This window comes from Molothrus ater, chromosome 2, assembly GCF_012460135.2.
Source record: "Molothrus ater isolate BHLD 08-10-18 breed brown headed cowbird chromosome 2, BPBGC_Mater_1.1, whole genome shotgun sequence".
Lineage (NCBI taxonomy): Eukaryota > Metazoa > Chordata > Aves > Passeriformes > Icteridae > Molothrus > Molothrus ater.
In genome coordinates, this window is record NC_050479.2 from 85,689,712 (window position 1) to 85,704,022 (window position 14,311).

The following is a 14,311-nucleotide window of genomic DNA, read 5'->3' on the forward strand; positions in this document are numbered from 1 at the left end:
GGGGAAATAAACAGCATCTCTCTTTCTCCCTTGACACCAGGCAGAGCCACAGGAACCAGGTGAGGCCACTTTGCATGTACATCTTGAGCAAGGTGAGGGGAGTCCAGCTGCTGGTGGATATTGATGCCTGCAAGGTTTCCCTAAGGTTTCTACCCTTACTTGGCCATTCCTTGTGGGATATTATCTTCTCCACCAATATGTCTTTTCTTTCAGGGCCCTGTTCCACAGCCTTCATTTTCCAACTGCAGCTCCTCAAGCCATCCTGCAAAGCAAATGTCCCCTTGACACCAACCAAGTTCCCCCTTTGCTCTCTCTGTGCTATGCTGAGCAGGATGGACTCTTGCAGCCTCATGGCACAAAGTCCACTTTCCAGCTGCTGGATAGTCTTAGTTTTTCCATCCTCTGACATGCTTGGCCACCTTACCTTAAGCAGGATAGTTTAAATTACCTTGTGCACAGGGCAGGGTCTCGCTCCTATGCTCATCAGAAATTTTTATCTCCAAAGGAAGGCACTGGCCCCTTCTTTTTTGCCCTAGAAAGTGGCTACTGAGATAATTACACAGCAACCCTGACATCCCCCCTGAGCCTCTGGTTTCCCATGGGTCTGGTCTGGTCTGTTTTCTCCAAATCAGATGCCTTAGTTTGCATCAGGCTGTTACTCATGTGCCTTTTCCTAAGCTGTGCTTAGCCAGGGAATTCAGATTCCCCTGTGACAGTGATCTGCCATCCCTCACTTCCTGTGCCACCTGCAGTTTATCATCGAAAAAGACCCTGCCTTAAATCATTGATAATGATATTGAAATGCACTGGACCAAGGACTAATCCCCGAGGGTAGCCAAGGAAACAGCAACATTTCAAGTTGTCGGCGAACTAGGTTTGTCTCTGCCTCATGTGGCTGTGCCAGATAAGACCAATGTTTTAATCAAAATATTATGGGTAGTAAATCAAGTGCTTTTGGGAAAGCGACCCTGCCATGCCAGTCTGATAGGCCAGGGCAGACTTATCACATCATGTCTTTAATAGGGGCCATAGCCTGAGGACTATGGCTTATCTTTCAGAATGCAACAAGGAGTCTCTCCAGGCTTTCAAGGTGGGAGCAAAGAAAAAAATTGTCCTGCATTCCCACAGGGAAGCAACTAAAGCCTCAACCATGGACCACGTCATATATAGCTGATAAGTCCTAAAACCAAAGAATGGTGATTATATTTGTCTGGGAGAAGTGAACACAGGCAGAACACAAGCAGTGTGCCTTCAGGTGGGTCATCCCTCCAGGAGTCAGTGCTCCAGCCTCATGACCCTCCTCAGGGCCAAAACTGTGCTGCTGGCTTGCTGGCACAGTGCATCACACATCACATCACACAGCTCCCCTGAGCATGGGTCCCTCCAGCACTGTTCAGCCTGCAGGTGTGTGTTGTGAGATGCTCCATGTGCTCATGCAGTGATGAGACAGCGCGGGCAGGTAAATCCCTGCTGCAGCGCCCTCCCTTCCCTCCCCTGCACAGCATGGACTGGGCACTGCTGCAGCCCCCAGGGCCGCAATCCAGTGCTCCCAATGCTTTTGGGCCTCCTCCACAAAGGTGTAGATTCAAGATACAGAAAAGCTGAGCTGCTGCTGAGAGCAGGGACAGAGACTCTTCAGCAAAGAGATTAGGTTTAAAAAATTATCTGGTCATTAATTCATCCCTTTGAAACAACTTAGCTCAGCCTTTGTCAAATCATGGCAGTTCTAGTTGGAAACAGTCATTTTTAGGTGGTGATCCTTTGCAGAGAATTTTCCAGGGCAACGGAGCTCCTTTGAATGCAGCATGCTGAATCAACGACAGTCCAGGCAGGGGAACCTCATGAATTATTGTGAGTTGGATGCTTTAAAAACATTTCTTGGGTTCTGTCTAAAAACCAACTCCAATCACCAACCCACTACATAAACCACAAACTTCGACACCTCCTTCTCCTCCAGCATAGTGTTTGTAAAACCACAGGCCTTCCTAAGTCCAGCCAGCACATCCTTGTCAGGATTTACTCAGCAAAGGATGGGATGGAATACAGGAACAGGGTAAGCGCCACATCCTTACTGTTAACAGCACAGCATGCTTGGGCTTTAAAACCAGCTCATCTCCCACTCTCTGAATTAAATTATATAGAACCACAGGCAAAACACAGCTCTAAGCTTGGACTTCAACCTGCTTGAGCATCTCAAAGTCTCCCTCTCAAGGAACAGTGAGGTTTTTTAACCCAAAGCTTAGAAAACTTTCTTACCCAGGGTTTCTCAAGCAGGAGGCAGTGGGCAGATGATTACAGCAAGTTTATTCAGCAGAGTCACACCACCAGTGAGATGCTGCAAACCAGTGAGACCACAAGGTTGCTTTGATTTCTCCCTCCAAGAGCAAGAGATGAGAGGGATCTGTTAACTCATTGCTATGCTGTTATTTTCCATCTGGAAGACACTCATGTCCTCCAGGAGTTTTATGCAACCAGACCTCATCACAGAATCACAGAAACTTTTAGGATGGAAATGCCCTCTAAGACATTGAGTCCAACCATTAATTGCCAAGTCCACCACTACACCATGCCCCAAGTGCCACACTCTCACACCCTTTGCATCCTTTCAGGGATGGTGACTCCACCACTTCCCTGGGCAGCTGGTTCCATTGCCTGACAAGCCTTTTGATTAAGAATTTTTGGTGAACTGCCTTGCAGCAGTGACAGTTTTGGGCCATTTCAGGAGGGTTGTTCATACTTCTCAGGCTCTGGTGGTGGCTCAGGAAAAGGAGCCATCAGCCAGCCAGCAGCAGCAAGAGGGAAGTTCCAGAGACAAGGTGGATAAGGAGGAGCACAAAGAAAAATCCAGTGTTGCACTGGACCTGTGGATCAGGAATGCCACCTGGAGGACCTCAGCATGCCTGGGTTTTGGTCCAGGAGCCTGAAGTGGCAGCTGTAAGAGGTTAGAGTGTTCTGTCTGTCATTTTGTACAAATGTGCTGCATTTGATCTAGGGCCCTCTGCTGTACATTCTTGCTTGGGTCAGCTCTGCATTGGGGTAAACAACTGGGGAAAGAGGATTCTGTGGATGGCACTGCTCTGCCTCTCCTCCAGACTCTCCCCAGTGCTCCCTTGCCTCTGGATGTCACGTCAGAAAAAGCCACCTCCAGCCTTTGATAGGGCAGCACCAGGGGAGCTGTTCTGCATGCCCATGGCCTGGGGAAGCTCGGGGTTTTAAACCTACACAGCACACAAGCACACCAAGCCTCACAGCCTGCAGCTGAAATGGAGCTGTATATTCACACAGAAATATCTGTGCATAGAGAAATAAGTGTGGCGTTTTCAGAGGAGCAGCCTCAAGATAGATTTTCATGTATTTATATACATTTAGCAGATTCTCCATCCCCTCCTGTGCTCCCCCTCATTGTCACAAAGACACACTCCCATCCCTGCTCTCCTCCCTGCAGGTGCACTTTGAGCAAGCAAAGCACCGTGTGATTGCTCCGTGCCCTACATCCCCAGGTCTTGTCATCTGGCAGCTTTTCTAAACACGGCTTTCTTCCTCTCAGCAATTCTGTGGGGACCTTGAGAAATGAGTGCAGCAAACATGCCCTGTCACTTCAAAGTTGGAGGGCTGACGACTCTTGAAATGCACTTTTCTACTCGTCTTTTTTTTTCCTACATTCCCCTCTCATGTCTAACAATGCCATCTGTGCTGGCACAAGCTCTGGCTCTGGCCTTGAACCTCTGCAAGAGAGTGATCAGGGTCCAAGGATGTTTTCAGTATTTCCTATGATCAAGCAGGGAAAGGCAGAGACCTCTACGAAAACCCTTGGGAAGACATGAAAGGCAGTCCTGTTTTTACCCTTTGCGACACAAAAGTACTTAGAGATGGCCAAATTTTTCCTCCTAAGTTTAGTTTTCTAGGTAAAATGTGTAAAATAAGAACCCACTGCCACTCACTCCTGTACAACCAAGAAAGAAGTGACTGAGGTCTTAGGTGGGCTGGTCTTCTGGCCATCCCCCTGTCCACAGGACCAGCGTCCTGAGGAAAGTGGATGAACTGGCTCTACAGCAAAATAAATTCAGCTGAACTTGATGGAGAAAACCCAACCCAACCTTTTAACTCAGGCTTTTCCTCTTCATCTTGAATTTTCCACTCCTGGAATAAGAAATTAAATGCTCCCCAGCATCCTAGCAGGAAACATGCTGTGAGGAACTCAGCTACCAAACCAGCCAACAGGATGAAATTGCAAAGCCAAAAATGTCTTTCAGAAAGGTCCTCATTCAGGAATGGGCTGAAGTACCCATTTCAGCTGGGACTGCAATGAGCATCAGAGCCCCACTTGTACTTGCTCAGACATTTGAATCTCACTTCTTCCTTTTTGCTTTCTCCAGCTCTGGCTGCTGCCTGCCTCCTTCCCCTCATGCCCGTGTCTGTGACCTTTCCGTGCCCCATTAACCCTCATTTTGCACCCATCTGTGGAGTCCCAAAGACAGGAGCCCACAAAACAGCACACCAACCCCATATTTAAAACTATTTGTTTCTTTTCTTTCCTTACAAGACCTCCTCCCTTGTGTATTCAGACCTCATTCCTGCTTGTTTTCCTTCTTTTCTCACTCTGCAGTGGATTTACGCCTCCCTGGGCACACATGGGACTGGAGTCCAGCTGTGACATTATGGGGCTGGTCAGGCTGCATGGCCTTACAGACACAACCAGCGCTTGACTTCACCACAGCAGCTGCACCTGCAACACCCTCAGCAAGGCTGGTCTGCAGCACAGCCCGTGCTGCTCTTGGGCAGCTCCTCTGCCAGCTGCCGTCCAAATCCCTGGACTGATGAAATGTTAATGGTTGGTAATTTCCAAGGCTTACAGCAGAAGAAAGAGGCTGGACTAGGCAACCTCCTGTGTCTAGGCTGATGAGCTGAATTTGAGCCTCCTGTTTTCAGTCCTTCCTGGTGCAGCTGCTGCTCTGCTGAAAAAAGTGGGGAAGAAAGGAGGTCGGGTAGAGCTGGAAGGGAGAGTTTGGACTTTTTGGGCAAACAGTGGTAAAAAGCTCACACAAAACCTTTAACTCTGTACAGAATGATTTGGGTATGTTTTTAAAATTTTTATTCTTTTAACACAAGCCAATCTTTGCAACAAAAAGGCTGTTATACAATAAAGATTTGTTAAATATCACTTAAATATGTAAAAACACTCACTTTCATTAATCCATAAAGGAAAAAAGTCATGTTTTGATAATCCTAGAGTTTTCCTGGAAATTCTTACTGAATCTATTCAAATATGACTGAAACTCACAAAGCATTTTGGTTGTCCTACACAACACTCTGACAAATGTGTTTGTGCTCCAAACACCGTGGTTGTTACCTGTCAGCTTGTGTGTAAGGGAGATAAAATAAGAGGTTTAAAGCAATCATTTCCCTTTTAACATCTTCTTCTCTTAAAAGAAAATCTTGAGGTGTTTGTCAGCCTAACTTTTGATATCTGCTCTGCCAATGGATCAGACTGCTCTGATAATAAAAATGAAATAAAATCAAAATATATGACAGCTATGGTTAAATATCCTTTTTTGAAAAATAATTTAAATACAAAAAAATAACACAGCTGAAACCTGCAGAAAATGTCCAGTACTCCAATTACTGGAGATAAATTCTACATAGCCTGTACATTTTTTTTAAAAATATGAGTTTATTTTGACATGATCTATGCATTTTCAGCTGCTGGAAAGGAGAAAAAAAATCATTCCCAAGGCTATTCAAGATAAGCCATAGTTTCCTATCTCTTTTGACTGAAAATACCAATGAAACTTCTTCCAGCTATTCCCCATCTTCCTCTGGTCTCTTCTTATTAGTCTTATCATTTTAGTGCCTCCTTTGATATATAATCCCTTTATGTTGTGCAATGATAAATCAAAATAAAGTGCACCACTGAATGATTTTATTGTTATTAAAAGGTCAGCGGTAAGAGGGTCGCATCCTATCACATATCGTAGAGAATTAATGGGAGGTGCATTAAAAAAAAGGAGGCATCATGCTTCTTGAATATGTTTAAAAGCTACAGCATCCCTACAGCTGGTCTTTGTGATGGATCTTGCAACACAGCCTGGCCCAGGCTGCAAAGGCTACAAGAAACACGTCCCTGTCCTTTGGAGGGGCTGCAAATGTCACCCCTGGCTGACGGGAATGCTGAATTAGTAACAGGCCTGCTGTGTGGAAGGTGATGTGTCCCCACAACCTTCCATGTTATCAGGGAACATTCTGCACAGCCAGACTCTGCATTATCCCCACCACAGCCCCCTGCTGCCTTGGCAGCCAGGAGATGCTGGCGATGCCTCAGGAAAGGTTGTTTTGGGACATTAAAATCTTCTTCAGAAGGCTTAGCACTCCCTCTCTCACACAGTAATGACGTCTGGAAGATGCATTTATTTAGCATTCATCAAGGACCTGTCAATAAGCTCTTCCCGAAAGTGTATTTAAAATACATCGCTGTGCTTTTTCCCATCACTGGCGTGAATGCAACAGTCGGATCCTGCAAGAGCTTAGCATGATGCCCAGGAGAACATCCCCCAGGGTATCAGATTTTATTCCTCTCTGTACTTCAGGAGCAGCAATCTAAGGTGAGGGCAGGTGTGTGCCCAGGTGAGAGCAGAAGGTGTCCAGCGGCAGCTGAAGACAAAAAAAGGGAAGGTAAGGAAATGCTCAAGAGGCAGCACAGAAGGGAATATGGAAAATGTGTGGTTCCTGACAACCTAAGAAAAAAAGTTGATGAAAAGTCCCCTCATAGTGGGGATTGGGGAAAAAAAACCAAAAAACCAAAAAGGGTTGGATTTCCTCCCACGCAGTTGCAACCTGCTCATTTTGGAAAAATTTTTTAAAAATAGCAAAGAAAGATTAAGTTGCTCATGATTGTACATTCTCAGTTTTTTACCCAGCTCATTTAAAAAAAAATTCTTCTTGTTTGGATGGAAGAACTGCATGGAAGAAATCAATAACCAGACACAAACACTGACAGAATTAACTGCTAAAAGCACAGGCAGCAACGGGCAAGTCAAAACCCCCAGATCCCTGAGTGCACTGGGGAACGTGGCACAGGCTCGACTTCCTGTCCTGCCAATTTGGGCAGCAAGAGGTCATCGACCACGCCTGCTCTCCCCCTGCTCTGCCTGATTTCTGGCGCAAACCAGCTGCCAGATGCGCACCCATCCAGCCGATCTCCTGCCTAGGACCAGCCTCCAGAAACCGCCCAATTTTCAGCGGCTTCTCCTCTTTCTCCTGCCCTCTGCCACACGACGCGGTGCACGGAGCTTCAGGAGCTCAGTTTAGTGCAGAGAGGTCCACTGTGCGGGGCTCCGAAGGGCGGGGATGCCGTGCGCGAGCAAAGCGAGCAGAGGCAGCAGGAATTATCGGGGAGGAGGTGGCAGATGTCCCCGCCGGCCGCGCATCAGCGAGGCACACGGGCTGTGCGCGCAGCACAAACACATCACACATGTTTGCTCAGAAGCGGCTGGGGCGAGCTATTAACACTTCATTAATACGTGATGAAAGGCAAATTTAGAGAGCTCCCCAAAGTGACTGAGATCTCCGAGGGGCCCATAAATGAAATGATAATGCAATGTAAATAAGGCTGCGGAATACAAAGACTGGGAATTAGCGGGTGATCTAACAAAAGCAGCTGGATATTACCAGAAATGCATTCCCCATCTTCCTTCCACTTTTCCCAGTTTCGCGGAAAGGTGATACTGCAAGATTATAAAATGCAAGAACAAAATTTCCATCTCCGGAAAAAAAAAATTAAAAAATAGTTGAAATAGAAAAAATATAGGTTTATATAGATACATCAAATTCTCCCACATTTGTCTTTAGTGGGTTTTTTTCCTTTTTCCTCCTCCCCTCCTCCACCCTGCCCTACTCCCTGGCTATTTCTGTAAAAAAAAACGGACAGAAAATACAGCAGTATGCAGAAGACACAGTCCTAGCATTTCAAAAATTGGATTTGATGTGTTTCTTTGGACTACTTTGAAACAGCATCAGTCCTTATCTCACTAAATATTTCACAGCTGTGCCACCTGAAATCCCTAGAGGAGTGCCTGTGTTGCTCATTAACTCACTCAGACAGAATTAGCTTGGGTGATATTGTCTGACTTTGGCCAATGACACCAAACACATTTTAGGCAGAGAGTGGATAGCAAGGAGAGAAGTCCATCAACATTAATGTCTTTCTAACCATTAAAGAGGCCATTACTGTTTGTGCTTATTTTTAGTATATTCAAAAAGGACTGAGTGAATCCACTCTCAGCCCCATAAATACATCTCTGCCCATTTTTCAGTATTTATATTGCATCAGGATTCTGTTCCAGCCTTGAAGTCACTGTGCCACCAGCCATCCAGGAGAACAGATAGATTTTCATGCACACGAGACCAAAGCTGTCAGTGATCCTTTTCAGACCTGTCACATACAGTAGCAGCAGCTTCTCCTCCAACACAAGTGATCAAAGGAGGTGTCCATCCTGTCCACCATTAGGCTCCAAAGTGTTGCCATCCATCCCGCTAATTGTGATGCTCTCCCATTACAGTCAATCCAGAGCAATAGGGCTGTGATCCGTCTCATCCCAAGACAGATGACTGCATTAGGGCAGCTGCTTCATGCTCCAGAACTCACTGCTCCTCTTCACTGGCTATGAAGGAGGTGAAGCTGAGCTCAGAGTTGCCTTTGGCTGCCATGAGTCTCTCCCTCACCGACATCTCCTTGGCCGCCTGCACTCATCCCACCCAAGGGAACAGACTGGGAATGTGGCCTCAGAAGATGCCTGCATGGAAAGGAAAAGCTTGAAATATTCTTCAGCAGTAAATCTATTCCCTAAAAACAGTTTTTTAGCAAGTAGCTGGGAGAGATTTTCTTGGAGGCTCTGTGAAGAGTCAAGGAAGCGTGGAAAGTTACGTGTCTTTGGGGGGAAAAGAAATTCCTGGCTTTCCAAGGGGATATTAATTACTACCAGATGGTTATGAGACTAGGAAAAACAGACAGTTCACAAATGCCATAAAATAGAAGGACTCCTACATCAGGCTACCCATTGCATTAAAATATGAGTTATTCCTCCTTTTGTGAATGGAATCCACCAGCACTGATCTGGTCAGGCCAAGACAAGAAGGTTTATATCCATGCCCCAGCCAAGCCCCTGGCTGCTGCTCATGTGAGCCTTCTCTGATCAGGTCAGTGGGCCCATTTTTCACACCACCATGCTCCTGGAAGCAATTTTTCACAGAAATGCAATGTGAAGTATGTTTTTCATCGCTTCTGGCCCTTTACACTCTCATTCCACATCCCTCTGTGTGTTGGCTAATGTGAGAACGGTAGATGCTGCCCATTTCCAAACCTGGGAGGAAAGTCTAGGGATTTTTTCATCTTTCCATGAGCCAGTTTGGTTAGCCTTATTATTGCTATTGGCACATGGACCAACAGTCATCAATAGCCAAATGCATAGCACTTGCCACAGCTTCTCTGGGTGGCAGGGCCTAACAACAACAGCCTGCTACTTATTAAGTCGAATATATCCAGTTTTATATCAATTGACAGATGTCTGGTTATTTGGCACAAAAACAGGAACTGAATTCCCACGGATGCACAATTATTTTGAAATACATGTTATTCAGAAATCTAGTTACCTTCACAAAAAATGCAAACATCTACTTCTTCCATGATGAACAGCAGCTCTTCGCATCCTCAGCTGAATTAAAGTAATTTATTTCCTTGTCTCTGAGGGAAAAAGAGAGAAAAAGAAAAGGCCCAGAATCACGTCCAAAGCTTAGCAAGGCCAATTGCTGACTAGCAAACATCTGTCCTGTACCCATGCAAGCCCCACCAGGGAAGTGCAGTCTTCCCAAGTTCTGGAAAGGAGGACGGCAGCGCTGCTGGATTCCCAGCTGGAAGCGATCCATGCTGTCACATGGCTTGGATGCAGAGTGCTGCAGGAATGCCACTGCAGTTTAACGCCAACCAGCAACTCATGTTTTCATCCATTTTCTCTGCACACACTGCAGGGTTTATAAATCTCCACTTTGTATCCAGAATATTCCTGGGAAACAGATTGCTTATGACAAGTATTTCTTTTTTTATTTTTTTTTTTATATAAGGTTGGGGTTTTTTTTAATACAACGTGCTTCCATTGTGTTATATATTGCAGAAGACAAATTTCCCAGATGGTAATTTCCAATCATTTATAACACTGTCGTGAGACTCTGTATTTTTATATCATACCATATATCTGAAATACATTGGAAAATATAAAATTATATGAAACTGATAATAAATACATCTCAACAGACAGACACATGCATGAGAAAAATTTCTGATTTTCTTCTCTGCCATATTATGTCTTTATGTATTCTCCACGTATCACTCTCCAAGGCTTTTGCTGGGAGTTTACCACCAGGAAACCAGCAAAAGTGAACAGTCTGTGCTGAACAGCATCCATTTAATTGCAGAAGCTGTTCTCTCCTAGGCTCAGAAAATCTCAGGCTTTCTTCATGTTAACGAGGCCTTAAAAAAAACCCCTCTATGTCCATTACTTTAACTGTCCATGACAGGGCAATAGACCAAACCAACCCTGGTTAGAGGGGCAGCAGGTGGGAGAATTGGAGCACAGGCAGCACTGGCAGCTGGGCTGAATTAACCATGCCCTTGCAGATAGCATTTGTGACCCACTGGTGAGCCTGCAGTCAAAGTTATGTGTCTTCTGATGGCTGTCTTGGTCTGGAGAAGGGGCATCATTAGGATCCCACATCTACCAGCTCTTAGAAACCCATTGCAAGCAGAACTGGCTACACAGGAGGCCCCAGCAGTGAGGAACAAAGAAGAAAGGGAGAGGCATCTTGCTGAGAGCTGCTTATAGCACACACAGGTGGCAAGTCATGTATCATCCATCTCTCCTGTGATCCCCTAGCCCCTCCCTGGCAATAAGGAATACAACCTCAAGGTAAGGGAAGTCATAATATTCTCATGGGAAACTGAAATACTGAGATCTCAAATAACTGGCCAAGATCATGTAGGAAATACATGTCAGAGCATGTCAACTGAAAAGCAAATTCTTGAAGTTTCACACTGTCTATAAAGCCTTCCCCCCTTAAAATGAAAGGGGGTTTGATGAGACATCAGTAGCCCTCCTGGTCTCCTGGGAGAAGCAGCACAGTCCCAGGATATATCACTGCATCTCCAGCTCAAAGGGACACTTGCCTGCAGCAGAAGTGGTTTGGATATAGAAGGGGGTGACTCCGTGTACCAGACCCACCAAAGTGATCCTCACCATTGCTTCAGGATGTTCTTTACTTTGTGAAATGGCCACAGTCAGGTATTGCCAACAAAAGAACATCACAAAAATGTGCCCCAGCAATGGGACTCCACAGTAACTATGAACCTGGGGCTCCCCCCACTGCCAATCAGGACACTGCCACCCAGGTGGGAATCAGGGGGTTCCACAGACCAAGCTTTGGTCTTAACCAAGTTGTTGCCTTTGGACAGCTGGAAACAAGCCCTGTGTGACCCATCACAGAGTCAGGCAGCTGTCCAGGACCAGGGGCACTGCGTTCACAGCAGCATACACTGGTGTCACCATGGGGTACCAGCTGCTCACATCCAGCTCCTGTTTCTTCTACCTGTGTCCCCACACCCCTGAAAATGTCCTAGCTGAGTTTTCTTTCACCCACTATTTTTTTTCCTTTTTTTTTTTTCTGTATTTTTTGGGATGCTGCAAAGCATTCACAGCAGGCATCACCAGTCTCTGCTTGGGGTGGGAAATATTTCCAGATGCTCTTGGAAGCACCTTTGATTCACAGCATGCTTTTTGTTACAGTTAAACAGGAAGAAAAGCATCTCCCTTCCATGAGTGTTTTTGTGGGATGGAAAAACTATTCAGAATTCAGGGTGGGGAGAAAATCTAACAGAGTTCACTGCTTTCTTGGATTTTACCCTGTTCCAGATGCTCAAATTCCTCTTCCATCAGTTGTCACTGCCTATTTTTCTCCTGTTACTATAAGGGAAAAAAATAATGTTTAAGTATGAAGCCCCAAAGAGAAACTGTTGTGTGTGGCTTGTTTTAGTTCCACCCTGAAAGACACAAAACAGAAGGTGGGAGGTTTTATAATCATGTATGCTACATTTCATAACAAACTCTTTTTACAAAGAGAAGAAGGCAGCAAGATCTTCCTGTCACTGGAAAGTTTTAGGGGCCTTCATGTGAGCAACCTGACATGTGTCAACAGGACTACAGCATAACTTTTAGATGCCAGAGGACCACACTAAGTCAGGTGCCCAAAAAGAGAAATTTTCAAAACAAGTTCAGAAAATCATGGCTACAATTCTGGTACTTTATTTGACTTGGCTGTGAAGAGGCCCTCAAACTGTGTGAGTGAACATTTGATGTCAAGAAGGTGAGATTCTAGGGATGCAGAAGCCATTTGGGGTGGCTTTTCTAAAGCAGCCAAATGTTGCCATTTTATGGAACTGGCTCAGGGCTTAGGAAGGGTTTCCAGCAGCCCCTGACTCCTGGCAGGTGCAGGAGTGGGAGGTGCCTTTAGGCACCACAGCATGAACAGGACACCATACCCTGTTAGCAGCTCGTGGTCACAATAAGGCATACAGAGCCTGGCCTTCCCTCTAATTGGCTTTCTAATTTACTGGTCAAACTCTTCTGCTCAGTAATCCAAGCTAATTAGGAAAGGTTACATAGGTGGTTTGCCCTCTTTTTTGGTGCAGCAGATGCCACACTGGTCAGGACCTGCACTGGAAGGTGCCATTGGCTCCTCCAGGATTAACCATGGCAGTCTGGATTTGCTGAGCTCACAATGTGCCAGTGGCACAGGCAGAGGGGGCATGAACTTGTTTAAGGAGCAGCAGCCTAGGACTGGTGAGGTTCAGAGGAGAGAGCATGCTTGCAAGATTCTTAATCCCCAGTCTGTGATGTGCCAGGATTATCCTCCAGCTCCTGCCTCTGTAGTCACACTGCCAAGTGGCCGCGATAACTTGATGTTTGGACAAAAATAATAGTTTCTTAATCTTAAAGCAGAATTAAGCACTCCATAAAGATGTCAGCAAAAGGTTTTAACCCACATCCACATAAAAGCCAATACTGGTTGTGAATGCCAAGCAACCTACATGGCTGGAGGTAGCAGGGTCACAGCTGCTTCCATGAAAACCCAGTGCTGTAGCTGCTCATTGCCTGGAAAAAGGCTTCCACATATCCATTCTAATTAGTGCATTAACCCACAAAGTTCATCCACTCTGTGCCCATGAGCATCCACAGGAACTGGGAGGTTGGCTCATAATAAATTCCCATACTGCTTAGACTCCAAACACTTGGGGTTTTCCAAAAAATGCCATCATGAATAATGTACTTTATTGTAATGCAGTTAAGAATGAAAGTGTGTTCCTATAAGACATTATTGTTTGCAACTAAAGCACACATCATGGTTGTAATTAGCACATAGAGAAAAATCTGGTCTATGACAAGTGCAGGTGATCATGGTAATAATACCTGCACAGATGCAGTCCCTGGACCATAGCCCAGTCTCAACTCCATTGGTAATAAACCAAGGGAACTTAATGAATTTGATTGAATTTGTTCAATGTAACAGAAAAAAAAATGCCCCACTGGATATTTTTAAACATATGTACATGTGTATGTGCATTTTAGATGGCTTGATAAATCCACAGCTATCTGGATTTGGAAGTAATCTTACCTGGTCTGTAGCCAACATGCTTGAAAAATTACTTTATGGGCAGCAAGAATAATTCCTCTTAGCCATAAATCAAAACTTTTCAGGAGGGAAAGAAGCATCATGGAATTTTTTTGATTCCTCTTCCCAGAAGGTCTTACATGCAAGGCCATATTAAAAGACATTTTCAAATGAAAACTGAAAATAGTTTCAGAAAATAAGAGAGCAGAAAGCACATGGGGCTTAGTTTGATGCTAAGGCAATATAGGCTGAAGGAGAATATTATCAGCCGTGATTCATCTGATGCAAGAGACTTTGCTTTCAAAAATAAAGCTGCACGGCAGAAGGGTCAAAATTTTACCTGGGATTTAGGATTATGTTATCTGCAGTTCTGCAACATGGTGGCAGAGAGAAAAGTCTCCTTGATAGTGCTGATAGCGGGAATTGGAGACTGAGGATTAAGCAGCGGCACAGATAGCAACCAGCTTTCTTCTGTTAGCCTTTCATACTTTGCAAAAAAATTGGAAAAGGATGCCTGCCCACATGAGGCAGACATAAGCTCTGTGCCCTGTTGATGAGGTGCTGGGCAGAAGACAGATAACTACCAAAAAAAGTTGCACTA